The sequence below is a fragment of the Sciurus carolinensis genome, chromosome 4 (genome assembly GCF_902686445.1).
Source record: "Sciurus carolinensis chromosome 4, mSciCar1.2, whole genome shotgun sequence".
NCBI lineage: Eukaryota > Metazoa > Chordata > Mammalia > Rodentia > Sciuridae > Sciurus > Sciurus carolinensis.
In genome coordinates this window covers 140,784,580-140,790,783 of record NC_062216.1, presented here as the reverse complement: position 1 = coordinate 140,790,783, position 6,204 = coordinate 140,784,580, and the positions used below count along the sequence as shown (strand labels likewise).

Here is a 6,204-nt window from a genome sequence, read left to right as displayed (position 1 = left end):
ATCAAAACATGCAGCTAAAATAAAATGGTAATTGCTCATGAGTGGGCAGAGGGAAAAAATATCCTTCACAGGCTTCTAATTCATGAAATCATTCATTTAGTATATTTCAGAAAAGTCTAATTTCTTTATTTTAAAAAGCAATGAATGAATAAATTCTGCTGATGGGATGGGAAAGACAAAATTTTCACACTTCTCCAAACCTAATGCATTTAGCATAAAATTATCTGTATTGTGTTGAATTGAGTAAATGTTTCTTAGCAAATATGCTTTTGCTAATTTCTTAGAAGCTATTTCTGTGAAATTCAAATTCCATTTCAATTTTTACAAAGTAAAATTTTAGAGACTATCAAAAGAAATTGTAAAGTACTTACAGCAAGTTAGCTATTTTAAAATTACTACTTGCATGTCAGTAGAGTTGAATCTGCTCCTGACTTCTTTAAGTTGGCAGAAATGTCAATAAGAAACTGTGACATATTTCCCTTTCATATTTATTTTTATTTAAAGGGTTCACATATGATACACTGATATAAAAAATTTTTATTTTTAAAAAATTACTTTTGTAATTAGCTGAGAAATGTTTAAAACAAAAAAGGATTTCTGGAAAGTTCACAGTCCTCCAGCAAATGTCAACACTGAAAACTTGGCAGATGTTTAATTATTATTGCAGTTTTTCAAATAGACTTTTTATGACTCACCAAGACTATGAAATCAGTTCCATTAAAAGACCTCTCCTATATTATTATGTCAGAATATTCTGATTTATATGCTATCTTCTGAGACTCATTGTGCTCAATCTGCCTTTGCCACAAACATGGCAATACATCTTGTTCTCATAACTTACTCCTGCTCCCCCTTCCATCCCTTCCTCCACTCAACATCAGCCCTAAGACAGTAAACATCAATTGTTCCCCTTACAAGGTATATAGGATAACCACATTTCCAGGAACTCTCAGAATAGCTGATATACCCACAGCCCATCTGTAATAAATGGACACTTAGTTCTTTTATACTATAAGACCAAGTACAATATGTGATCCAGTCTTTATTTACAGATATATGTTTAAACTAGCTAATGAAATTATCAGCATGTAATACTGTTCAACAAATACCCATTTTTGTTCTTATCATTATTCTCTGAAAGAATATATATATGCTTTTTGAAATAAATTTATTAAATTAAATCTGCTTAAAATGCACTACTATTAGAGTTATGAATGCACTGTAAAGCGAAGCTGGAGTTTTCTTTCAAATATTTTATAATCAAATGAGGAAAAAAACTGGTTTGAGGTATTCTGCTTAAGTAAATTGGGGGGCAGAGCATGAATACAATTATCTTGCTGTAATTCATATACTATAGAATAAATATCAACATAAAAAATGTTAAATTAGTCCAAGAAAATATTCAGTCCAAAGTAACACAAAGGATCAGATTATCAAGTCAGATTTACAAGAATCAGAGACCTCAAACAAAATATGAAAGTGTTGAGAGGCCCACAATATTGAACACAATATTCTTCAGCTACTTCCTTCCCACATCTGAGTTGTCCTTTTGACCCAGAAAAGATGAGGTCTCTACATGACACTCTGAAGTCCTTCACAAAGCTAAGGGTGTTTCAGTTCTAGGTGGTTCAATTATATTTCGTTTATATCTCAGAGAGGTGCATGATTTATATGACATTCCCCAGTGAGCTGTGTCTTCTAAATAATAGGTTCTACTTCCTGTAGGAATGAACACCTTGCCAATGAAATCATATGAGGAGGTATGTCAGAGATAAGGTCTCTGCTCCTAGCAAATAGTATTAATCTGTTCATACAAAAGGTCAGTTGAGACAATAATTAGACCAGGTCATCTGTCTTCTTCTCCTTCCCCTGAGAAAAATAAAAAGTAACCCTGTAATAGTCCAGCAACTGTAATGTTCTCCCAGAGACCAAGTCACATTTTGAGGACATCCCAAATATCCAAAATAAAGTAATTTCTGAAATTTTCCATCCCAACCTTGGTAAGATATAAACCTTAGAACCATAAGATCATATGAATTGAGATGGTGCATAATGTGAACTCTCAAAAGACTAAATCAAAACCCACATATCATATTGTGAATTATCAATAAGTTAAATTTTAAAATATAGTATAGAAAGACAAATACATAACTCCTATAATAAATATTATTTCCCATGAATTCTTATCATTTAGTTTTGTGTTCAATAAGTAATTAAAGTTCACATTGCCTGAAACTACACTAAAATCTGAATTTATAACAAAAAAAAACTAGAAAAGTCTCCTGCCTTCACTAAGTTCATAATTTCAAATGACATTTATTTTTAAAAAGGTAGAAAAGACATCCTCTACTGAAGGTAGATCTGGATACTGCTGAAAAAAATCACAGCAACAATTTCTAAACCCAAATTTCATAATTTACAAGGAGAATCTAAACTGAAGAATTTGTAAAAGAAAACCAAGGAAGATGGAGAAATGAATGTTCAAGATCAAGAAAACAATGGGTAGAAGCTCAGCGTTCACAGAAATAACATGCATTCAACAAATTCAGAGTAGTACATTCGGGTATAAGTTGAGACAGGAGCAGAGCACAGGGGCTTAGTCATGAAGTGGTTTGTAAGATCTGTTAATACCTTTGAATTTTAGCATGAGATCCATGGGTTGCCACAGAAGAAAGTTAAACAGAGTGTGACGTGATCAGATATGCCTTTTAGAAACATACAATCAGCAAAATCGGGCAGAATATGAAAGGCTGAGAGACAAACTACGGTCCTATCACAATAATCCAGGTGAGAGATGGAGGTAGTCTGATCCTGGGTAATAGCAGTGGAGAAAAGCTGACTGGTTTGAGAGACTTGCAGAAGACTGAACAGCCAGGATGATACTGAATAGATCTGAGAGCTGAGGAGGAAGCGGTCAAGAACACACCCTTCTTTTGGTAGGATAATTGGGTAAATGATTTGCCATTTGCTAAGGTGAATCAACGAAAGGAAGGAAGGAAGGAGGGAAGGAAGGAAGGAAGGAAGGCAGGCAGTGAATTACAGAAGAAAAACTATAAATTCATATTTTTGTGGATTAAATTTGAAGAGTCAGACTAGCCACGTGTGGTATAATCTGTAAGAAGTTAGATGGGTAATTTGATGTTAATGAAAAATATCTGGTTGAAATTATTTATTTGAATCAGTAGCATATATAGTAGTTGGGAATTAAAGTCATGAAGTTGGACATAATTTGAAGGGGAATTCTCCCTCAGGAAAGAGAGAATGGAGCATAAAAATTACATGATCGAATAGAAGAAGATGTAAGACAACTGGGTAAGAACAAGGAAATAAGAGGAAAATCAAGCTAGTGAGGTGTCGTGGAATCTAGGAGAGAGCATTTCAGGAAGGGTCTCTCAACAGGGGTAAGTAATGCTGAGAAGCCTCTGAGAAGCACCCATGGTGTTTTCTAAAAAGGAGGTGTAAACTCTGCCAGAGAAAGAGTAATGGAATTCTGGGGAGTAGAAGCCAGACAGATTAAAGAAGAAATGTAGGAGGAGATTAACAAGCTAGACAACAAGTTAGATTAGACAACTATTTCAAGAAAGCTGCATGCAAAGGATAAGAGAGAAAATGGAAGTAAACTGAAGGCAGAAAACAGGTCAAATATTGACATTTTTCTTAGCTTACTTATTTCATTCTATAATAACAAAAATAGTCCTATTTACAGAATCATGCATAGGACAAGTAAATAGAAGAGGGAAATGAGAAGGAGGGATCCATAGAAGATGGTTCCTAGGAAGACAAGTGGAAGGAGGAGTCTTGAATAGTAAGAATTGAAATCAGAGATGAGAATGTTTGTTGGTTTATAAGTGGGAAAAGTTTCTATTTCATATCATTCTGTTCCCATTAAAATAGGATATGTAGCAATCTGCTGAAAATCAGGGAAAGGGTTGCTGATTTGAGAAACATATAGGCAAATAAAAATGCTTATAGATGTTATAAAGATGTTATTCCACAAATGGAATAGAGAGCACAGGAAATATTAAATTAAAAATGAGTTATTGCCACGGGGAACAGTGGCACACACCTGTAATCCCAGGGGTTGGGAGGCTGAGGCAGGAGGATCACAAGTTCAAACCAGCCTCAGCAACAGCAGGCACTAAGCAAATCAGTGAGACCCTGTTTCTAAATAAAATACAAAATAGGACTGGGATGTGGCTCAGTGGTTGAATGCCCCTGAGTTCAATCCCTCCTCCAAAAAAGATGAGTTATTGACTATTGGAATGTTCCCATAAGATAACAAAAAGTTGTATCATATTTAGAATCTTACCTTAGTATATCCCATTTCTATCAATTTTGTAGTTCAGGATCATAATAATTAAAATGGTAAGTTACAATGTGCTACAGATCCTTCTCAGAATTCTCTTATGCATGACTATGTGACAAGCAGTTCCTCACTGTATCAAAAGACCTCTCATAATACTTAATGTCAAATGTAGATAGGCAATTAATAATTTTCCTCCACAAATTCCTCTGTTCTGTACTTCTAATGTCAGATTTTACCCCCAAAGCCTAGAAATATGTAAATATTTAAATATCAATAGCATTTATTGTGTTGGAGTTAATAGACTTTGACATCAAAATACCCAAGTTCAGACCCCAAATCTGCCATTTTCCAGTAGGTAACAAAAGAAAACTATTGACCCTATTGACCACTCAACTCAGAGTGGATGAAGGACCTACACATTAGACCAGAGATCCCGCACCTACTAGAATAAAATGTTGGCCCAAATTTTCATCGTGTCAGCTTAGGAACTGACTTCTTCAACAAGACTCCTAAAAAGCACAAGAAGTAAAATTAAGAATCAATAAATTGGATGGTATCAAACTAAAATTCTTCTTCACAGCAAAGGATACAATCAGGAGAGCTTACAGAACGGAAGAATATCTTTGTCACCTGGACCTCAGAGAAAGCATTAATCTCCAGGAAATACAAAGAACTCAAAAAACTCAACACTAGGGCTGGGCATATAGCTCAGTTGGTAGAGTGCTTGCCTCACATGCAAAAGGCCCTGGGTTCAATCCCCAGCACCACACACACACACACATAAAAAAAAAACAAACAAACAAAAACAAAAGCTCTTCCATGAGGCTTCCAAGTAGATGCAGAGATGCAGATCTTTGTGAAGACCCTGACGGGCAAGACCATCACCCTCGAGGTCGAGCCCAGTGACATCATCGAGAATGTCAAGGCCAAAATTCAAGACAAGGAGGGCATCCCAACTGACCAGCACTGTCTGATTTTTGTGGGCAAACAGCTGGAGGATGGCAGATCTCTCTCAGTTTACAACATCCAGAAAGAGTCTACCCTGCACTTGATGCTTCGCCTGTGAGGTGGCATCATTGAGCCTTCCCTGCATAAGTTTGCCCATAAGTACAACTGTGACAAGATGATCTGTCTCAAGTGTTATGCCCGCCTACACCCCCGTGCTATCAACTGCTGCAAGAAGAAGTGTGGCCACAATAACAACCTCCGCCCTAAGAAGAAAATCAAATAAAGCCCCTCTGCTGGCTCCTTTCTCCAAAGGGTGGCTTCCTGCCCAAGCCCCATGTATAGCCTTGGGACCTCAATAAAGTTTCCCTTACATTGAAAACAAACAAAAAAAAAAAAACCAAATAACCAAATCAATAAATGGGCAAAGCAAGAATAAACAACTGGGATAGATTCAAACTAAAAAGCTTTCTGTCAGCAAAGGAAACTATCAGAAATGTGAAGAGAGAGCCTACAGAGTGGGAGAATATCTTTGCCAACCATACCTCAGATAGAGCGCTAATTTCCAGAATCTATAAAGAACTCAAAAAACTCTACACGAAGAATACAAATAATCCAATCAACAAATGGGCTAAGGAAATGAACAGACACTTCACAGAAGAAGATGTACAAGTAATCACCAGATATATGAAAAAATGTTCAACATCCCTAGTAATAAGGGAAATGCAAATCAAAACTACCCTAAGATTTCATCTCACCCCAATTAGAATGGCGATTATCAAGAATACAAGCAACAATAGGTGTTGGCGAGGATGTGGTGAAAAAGGAACACTCATACATTGCTGGTGGGGTTGCAAATTAGTGCAACCACTCTGGAAAGCAGTGTGGAGATTCCTCAGAAAGCTTGGAATGGAAACACCATTTGACCCAGCTATCCCACTCCTTGGCCTATA

The 6,204-nt window shown here is 36.2% G+C and overlaps 1 pseudogene; it reads left to right on the top strand.

Annotated features, from left to right (window-relative positions):
• The first annotated feature begins 5,141 nt into the window (after positions 1–5,141).
• On the top strand, positions 5,142–5,537 carry LOC124983062 (ubiquitin-60S ribosomal protein L40-like; annotated as a pseudogene).
• The last annotated feature ends 667 nt before the right edge of the window (positions 5,538–6,204 follow it).